The following is an 8,838-nucleotide window of genomic DNA, read 5'->3' as shown; positions in this document are numbered from 1 at the left end:
AACACATGATAGAAGCATTTAACTGTTTAGGTGCATTGCATCCTAACATGCGATTTCCTACTATTAAATGTTTCAAAACTAACAAGGTTGTTGCGTGTGCAAATTAGCGAGATTCTATTCAGGTGATTGGTTTTGGTTAGTAATCTCGCTTCCCATCCTTACTTCACAAGATCTAAAGGCAGGGTTCCTATGGCCTCCGAAAGTAATCTACCAATTATCAACCCTGAGGATAGCACGACATCGGCTATTCCACAGCCAGAATCAGCAACTGCAAAAGAAAATAGGATGTTGCGTCTCTGCATGTTGGAAATGTGGGACGCCTGGTCTAAAGGTAGGGAACCGCCGAGTGTAATCCCTGGGTTCCCTGAGTTGATCCCCAGGTCAGGGGAGGCTACCAACGTCCCTGTGCCCAACCCGTTCATCCCGTGCGGATACCCTCCAATGCCATCTAACGGTCTTGGCATGCCTTATTTGGTTCACCCCCAGGCACCAGTTTCAAGGGCACCGCCATCAATGTTCTATGTAGCACCAGTTTGCGCCACAACACGACCAACTATGCCACAGTTGTATGTTGAGCCTCCAACGTTCACCTTTTAGGGTCCACAGTTTCAACCAGAAATAACATATATGACCCCATACTCATTCACTCAACCTCCGCAATGTGACTTCTCGGTTGAGAAAGAAAAGGTTGTCAAGAATCCCGAGCAAGAGGAAATGGCTCGGAAGATGAAAAGCTTGGAGCAGAGTTTAAAGAACATATAGGGTTTAAATGGCCAAAAGAGTGTCTCTTACGCCAACTTGTGCATGTTTGTCATGACCTAAACTCCCTCCGTATAATGTCGTGATTGCACCTAGTCTCTACGACTAGGTAAGCCTAACAAATTGCGAAAAATAACAAAACAAAAGTAAAACTTGGCAACTAACAGCAGTGGATAACTGATTAACTAGTAAAAATCTCGCTCGGCATGTATAATAACCAATACTCTACAAATACACAGTCTTCCCATAACCTGGAACATCATAAGTCACAAGCTACAGAAGGAAACTAGTATCTCCATATACTATAGTCTAACAAAAGAAGTACGGAAGGTAAATGACATATGAGAGAATAGAGGGGGACTCCGAGGTCTGCGGATGCGGCAGAAGTACCTTGAAGTCTCTCAGCTAATAGCGGGGCTGATAAGAAGCACTTGGATCTGCACACAAAATATGTGCAGAAGAGTAGCATGTGTACACCACAATAGTACCCAGTAAGTGCCAAACCTAACTTTGGTCGAATAGTGACGAGGTTAGGTCAGGCCCACTGGTATATAATAAATAAAGCAGGGGAATATAACAGTATATTAAGAGACTGAAATTTAACAAAAGGAAAACACAACAAAAATAGCAGTACAACAGAGGGGTAAATAGCAGGGGATCTCTCGAGATACCGTCTCGTAGTCCCGAAGTAAAGAAGCAAAGAGATCTCCCAAGGTACCGCCTCGTAGTCTCAAAAGTAAACGTGCAGGAAAAACTCCTGAGGTACCGCCTCGTAGTCTCAAAATTAAATATGTAGGGAGAACTCCCAAGGTACCGCCTCGTAGTCTCAAAAGTAAATGTGCAGGGAGAACTCCCGAGGAACCGCCTCGTAGTCTCAAAAGTAAATATGCAGGGAGAACTCTCGAGGAACCACTTCTTAGTCTCAAAAGTAAATGTGCAGGAAGAACTCCCGAGGACCTCGTAGTCTCAAAAGTAAATGTGCAGGGAGAACTCCCGAGGAACCGCCTCGTAGTCTCAAAAAGTAAATGTGCAGGGAGAACTCCCGAGGAACCGCCTCGTAGTCTCAAAAGTAAACACACAACTCAAACCGATAAATACAACAGTTAACAGCAAGATTTCTACAGTTATACTGATAAAGAACAAGGAAAAGTAGGAAATCAACTAGGCATGCTTCACAGAGGTCAAATAAGCAGTTAAAGCACGTAGACATACGATATTAGACTAAACAGGATAACTACACATATTGGAATAGCTCAATTAAGAATGAAAACAGACTAATACTCATTTAAATGGTATAACTCAAATTAAAGAAAAAATAGGTTGTTATTCAGTAAAATAAATCGGGTTTTACAACAAATAGCCTGTGTACGTAGCTGGCCCGAGCCAGTCACAACAGCCACACTCTCCGAGAGCTTGTTTTGAGTGTGGCGACACCCTCCATATAGTGAGGGATTGCCCCAGACTTAGGAGGGGTGCACCTCCATAGACTTCTCAGCCATCGGGTGTTCCACCGGGTCCTCAGGCTATGATTCTAGCGCCAGCTACCGCCTCGTAGTCTCAAAAGTAAATGTATAGGGAGAACTCCCGATGAACTGTATCGTAGTCTCAAAAGTAAATATGAAGGGAGAACTCCCGAAGAACCGCCTCGTAGTCTCAAAAATAAATGTACCGGGAGAACTCCCGAGGAACCGCCTCGTAGTCTCAAAGTAAATGTGCATGGAGAACTCCCGAGAAACCGCCTCGTAGTCTCAAAAGTAAATGTGCAGGGAGAACTCCCGAGGAACTGCCTCGTAGTCTCAAAAGTAAACACACAACTCAAACCGATAAATACAACAGTTAACAGCAACATTTCTATAGTTATACTGATAAAGAACAAGGAAAAGCAGGAAATCAACTAGGCATGCTTCATAGAGTTCAAATAAGCAGTTAAAGCACGTAAACATGCGATATTAGACTAAACATGATAACTACACATATTGGAATAGCTCAATTAAGAATGAAAACAGACTAATACTCATTTAAACGGTATAAATCAAATTAAAGGAAAAACAGGTTGTTACTCAGTAAAATAAATTGGATTTTACAATAAATAGCTCGTGTACGTACTAATCACCTCACGTACACGGCTCTCACATATCTTAACAGTACCAAATCCTAAGGGGATTTCCCCCACACTAGGTTAGGCAAGCCACTTACCTCGAACCAAACTCAATCAATTGGTAACAATGCCTTTTCCACGAATATCCGACTCCGAATGTCCCAAATCTAGCCAAAATTAATTACATACCATAAATACAAATATAAAAAACTAATCTAATTAATGAAATCAAAGCTAAAGCAAGATATTAGAAAATCGCCCCAAAAAGTCGACCTGAGCCCACGTCTCGGAATCGGGTAAAAGTCATAAAATATGAATACCTATTCACTCATGAGTTCACTCGTACCAAAATTGTCCAAATCCGATATCAAAATCCAAATCAAAACTCAAATATTTTTTAAAGAACTTTCCAACTTTTTCCCAAATGTTTCAACCAAATTCCTTAATTAAATGATGAATTCAACTATAGATTAATGGAATACAACTATAAACGAGTTAAGAATCATTACCCCAAAGTTCTATCTGATAAATCCTTGAATTATCGCCTTAATCCGAGCTTTCAAAGTCCTAAAATTAAAAATGGGATAAAACCCTCAAACATGGCCGTTATCTACCCAGCGATTCTACATCTGCGGCATATAATCGCACATGCAATGCCGCACCTACAAAAATTCCATCGCAGGTGCGGACTTAACTTAACACCCTTGGGTCCGCATCTGCAATAGAAGCACCGCACTTGCGGATGTGCTCCTGCGACCAAGCAACCGCACCTGCGACCCTTACCGCTCATGCGCACCATCCTACCGCAGAAGCGAGGCCGCTTCTGCGCAAACTGATCCGCACCTGCGAACACAGTCTAGGCTGCCCAAATCCACATATGCGCTCCTCTTTCCACACGTGCGAGTCCGCACCTGCGGTCTCCTCACCGCAGGTGCGTAAACACCAGAAACTTCAGCAATTTTGCCTAAGTCCAATTTCAATCCGTTACGCATTTGAAACACACCCGAGGCCCCCGGGACCTCAATCAAATATACCAACAAGTCCTAAATCACAATACAAACTTAGTCAAATCCTCAATTCACCTCAAATAACATCAAAAACACGAATTACACACGGATTCAAGCCTAAAAAACTTTGAAATTTTCAAATTTTACAAACGACGCCGAAACCAATCAAATCACGTCCGATTACACACGAACCTACTACAACTTCTGAATCGGAATCCGACCTCGATATCAAAAAGTCAACCCCCGGGTCAAACTTTCCCTAAATTCAACTTTCGCCATTTCAAGCCTAATTCTACTCCCGACTTCCAAATCACAATCTAGACGCGCTCTTAAGTCCAGAATCACCCAACGGAGCTAACGGAACCATCAAAATCCCAATCCGAGGTCGTTTACACATAAGTCGACATCCGGTCGACTTTTCCAGCTTAAGATTTCAATTAAGAGACTAAGTGTCTCAATTCACTCTGAATTCACTCCGGAACCAACTAACCCGGTAAGTCATCAATCAACAGTGAAGCACAAAAATGAGCAGAAAAGGGGAACGAGGCTACAACTCTCAAAACGACCGGCCGGGCCGTTACATCCTCCCCCTCTTAAATAAATGTTCGTACTCGAACGAATATAGAGACATACCTGAAGTGGTGAAAAGATGAGGATAACTGTTGCGCATATCTTGCTCGGTCTCCCAAGTTGCCTCCTCGACCGGCTGACCCCTCCACTGAACCTTCACGGAAGCAATGTTCTTTGACCTCAGCTTTCGAACCTGCATGTCCAAAATAGCCATTGGCTCCTCAACATAAGATAAATCCTTGTCCAACTGGATTGAGCTGAAATCCAGCACATGAGATGGATCGTCGTGATACTCCCGGAGCATAGAAACATGAAACACTGGATGAACTCCTGCTAGACTGAGAGGTAAGTCAAGCTCATAAGTAAACTCCCCAACACATCGCAACACCTCAAATGGGCCGATAAACCTCGGGCTCAGCTTGCCCTTCTTTCTGAACCTCATAACACCCTTCATGTGTGACACCCAGAGCAGGACCCGCTCTCTAATCATGAATGCAACATCGCGAACATTCCGATGCGCATAACTCTTCTGTCTGGACCGGGCTGTGCGTAGTCTATCATGAATCACCTTAACCTTCTCTAGAGCATCCTGAACCAAGTTTGTACCCAATAATCTAGCCTCACCCGGCTCGAACCAAACCACTGGAGACCTACACAGCCTACCATACAGAGCCTCATACGGTGCTATTTGGATGCTCAAGTGATAACTGTTGTTGTAGATAAACTCCTCTAGTGGCAAGAACTGATCCACGAACCCCCAAAATCCATTATGCACGCACATAGCATATCTTCTAATATCTGAATAGTGCGCTCGAACTGTTCGTCTGTCTGAGGGTGAAATATTGTGCTCAACTCCACTCAAGTACCCAACTCATGCTGCACGGCCCTCCAGAACCGTGATGTAAACTGCGTGCCCCGGTTAGAGATGATAAATACTGGTATGCCATGAAGCCTCACGATCTCTAGATATACACTCGAGCCAGCTGCTAGGAAGAACAGGTAGTCATCACAGGAATGAAATGAGCTGACTGTTGTTGTCATCACTGGAGACCTACACTGCCTACCATATAGAGCCTCATACAATGCCATTTGGATGCTCGAGTGATAACTGTTATTGTAGGCAAACTCCGCTAGTGGCAAGAACTGATCCCACAAATCCCCAAGCTCCATTATGCACGCACATAGCATATCCTCTAATATCTAAATAGTGCGCTCAGACTGTCCGTTCGTTTGAAGGTGAAATACTGTGCTCAACTCCACCCGAGTACCCAACTCATGTTGCACGTCCCTCCAGAAACGTGATGTAAACTGCGTGCCCTGGTCAGAGATGATAGATACCGGTATGCCATGAAGCCTCACGATCTCGCGGATATACACTCGAGCCAGCTGCTCGGAAGAATAGGTAGTCATCACAGGAATGAATTGAGCTGACTTGGTTAGCCTGTCCACAATCACCCAAACTGCATCAAACTTCCGCTGCGTCCATGGAAGCCCAACAACGAAATCCATAGTGATCTACTCCCATTTCCACTCCGGAATCTCTAATTACTAAAGCAACCCACCTGGTCGCTAATGCTTATACTTCACCTGCTGGCAATTTAGACACCGAGCCACATACTCCACTATGTCCTTCTTTATTCTCCTCCACTAGTAATGTTGTCTCAAGTCCTGATACATCTTCGTGACACCTGGATGTATAGAATATCGCGAATTGTGAGCCTCCTAGAGAATCAACTCATGCAAACCATCTACAATGGGCACACATAGCCTGCCCTGCATCCTTAATGCATCATCATCCCCAATAATGACCTCCTTAGAATCACCGTGTTGGACCGTGTCCTTAAGGACAAGCAGGTGGGGGTCATCATACTGACGCTCCCTGATACGATCATAAAGAGAAGACCAAGAGACCACACAAGCCAATACTCGACTCAGCTCAGAAACATCCAATCTAACAAACTGGTGGGCTAAGGCCTGAACATCCAATGCCAATGGCATCTCTGCTACTGGAAGATATGCTAAGCTCCCCAAACTCTCTGCCCGGCAACTCAAGGCATCGACCACCATATTGGCCTTCATGGGATGGTACAAAATAGTGATATCATAGTCCTTAAGAAGCTCCAACCACCTCCGCTGACGCAAGTTAAGATCCTTCTTTTTTAACAGATACTGCAAACTCCGGTGATCAGTGTAAATCTAACAATGGACACCGTACAAATAGTGCTGCCAGATCTTCAAGGCATGAATAATAGTTGGTAACTCAAGGTCGTGGACAGGATAGTTCTTTTCATGGCACTTCAACTGGCTAGAAGCATAAGCAATCACTATTTCGTTCTGCATCAGAACACACCCAATACCGATCCGAAAAATATCACAATACACTGTATAAGAACCAGAAGTTGATGGTAGAACTAGAACTGGAGCCGTGGTCAAAGCAGTCTTGAGCTTCTGAAAGCTCTCCTCGCACTCATCCGACCCCCTCTAAGGAGCACCCTTTTGGGTCAATTTGGTCAAGGGTGATGCAATAGATGAGAAACCCTCTACAAAATGACGGTAATAACCTGCCAAACCAAGAAAATTCAGAATCTTTGTGGCTGAGGACGGTTTGGGTTAACTCCAAACCTCCTCTATCTTCTTCGGATCCACCTAAATACCCTCACTAGACAACACGTGCCCCAAGAACGCCACTGAACTGAGCCAAAACTCACATGGAGAACTTTGCATAAAGTTTCTCCTCCCTCAACCGCTGCAACACGATCCTTAAATGCTGGGCATGCTCCTCCTGGCTACGAGAGTACACCAGAATATCATCAATGAATACAATAACGAACGAGTTAAGATAAGGCTGAAACACACTATTCATCAGATGCATGAACACTGCTGGTGCATTGGTCATCCCATAAGACATCACAAGGAACTCATAATGGCCATATCGGGTCCTGAAAGGTGTCTTAAGAATATCTGAGTCCCGAATCTTCAACTAGCGATATCCTGACTGCAAATCAATCTTGGAGAACACCCTCGCCCCCTGAAGCTGGTCAAATAGATCATCAATATGCGATAAAATATACTTGTTCTTCATTGTGGCCTTGTTCAATTGCCTGTAATCAATGTACACTCTCATAGTACCATCCTTCTTCTTCACAAATAGAACTGGTGCACCCCAAGGTAACATGCTAGGCCGAATAAACCCATTATCAAGGAGTTCCTAAAGCTGCTCCTTCTATTCCTTCAACTCCGTCGTTGCCATACGATACGGTGGAATAGAAATAGGTTGAATGCCCGGCACCAAATCAATACCGAAATCAATATCCCTGTCAGGCAGCATGCCCGATAGGTCTGCAGGAAACACATCCGAAAAAGCTCGCACCACCGGAACAGAATCAATAGCAGGGGTCTATGCACTAACATCCCTCACAAAGGCCAGATAAGATAGATAACCCTTCTCAACCATCCGCTGAGCCTTCAAGTATGAAATCACTCTACTAGGAACATAGTCTATAAAGCCGCTCCACTCAACCCTCGGCAAACCCGGCATCGCCAATGTCACAGTCTTCGTGTGATAATCTAGAACCGCACGACATGGAGACAAGCAGTCCATACCCAAAATCACGTCAAAATCGACCATACTAAGCAACAAGAGATCTACTATGGTCTCCAGGCTCTCAATAGTCACCACACATGACCGATATACTCGGTACACAATAATAGTATCGCCCACCAGAGTAGATACATGAACAAATGAAACTAGAGACTCACGGGGCATATCCAGATAATGAGCGAAATACAAGGACACATATGAAAAAGTGGAACCAGGGTCAAATAATACAGAGGAATCTCTATGGAAAACTGAGACAATACCCGTGATCACAACGTCCGAAGCAATGGCATCTAGTATGGTGGGAAGAGCATAAAATCGGGCCTGACCGCCACTCGATCGGCCTCCTCCTCTAGGGTGACCTCTAGCTGACTGGGCCCCACCTCGAGCTGGCTGAGCAGGTGTTGAAGTACTGGTGCTGAAGCCGTAGTCTGACTCCTCTACTGAAGCCGTAGTCTGACTCCTCTGCTGAGCCGGACCTCCCGTAAGGCGGGGACAATATCTCCTGATATGGACAAACTCTCCACACTCGTAGAAACTCCCCAGTGCTGGTGGTAGGGACTGGAGGGGGGCCCGAGTATCGGGATAACTGGTAGAAGGACCTGGCATAGACGAGCCCTAACCCAATGGAGCACGGGACGAACACTGAGCTGGATGGAAGGGCACTGAGAGATGAGTGACCCTGCTGATAACTATATGAACCATGGCCAGATGATGCACCATGGTGAACTGGGCGAGACATCTGAGCATGCCTGAAAGGATGACCCCTGCCGTGGTAGAACTGACCCCCAGAATGAACACCACTG

The sequence above is a fragment of the Nicotiana tomentosiformis genome, chromosome 8 (assembly GCF_000390325.3).
Source record: "Nicotiana tomentosiformis chromosome 8, ASM39032v3, whole genome shotgun sequence".
Classification (NCBI taxonomy): domain Eukaryota; kingdom Viridiplantae; phylum Streptophyta; class Magnoliopsida; order Solanales; family Solanaceae; genus Nicotiana; species Nicotiana tomentosiformis.
The sequence above is the reverse complement of the archived record's forward strand: the minus strand, read 5'-3'. Positions refer to the sequence as shown.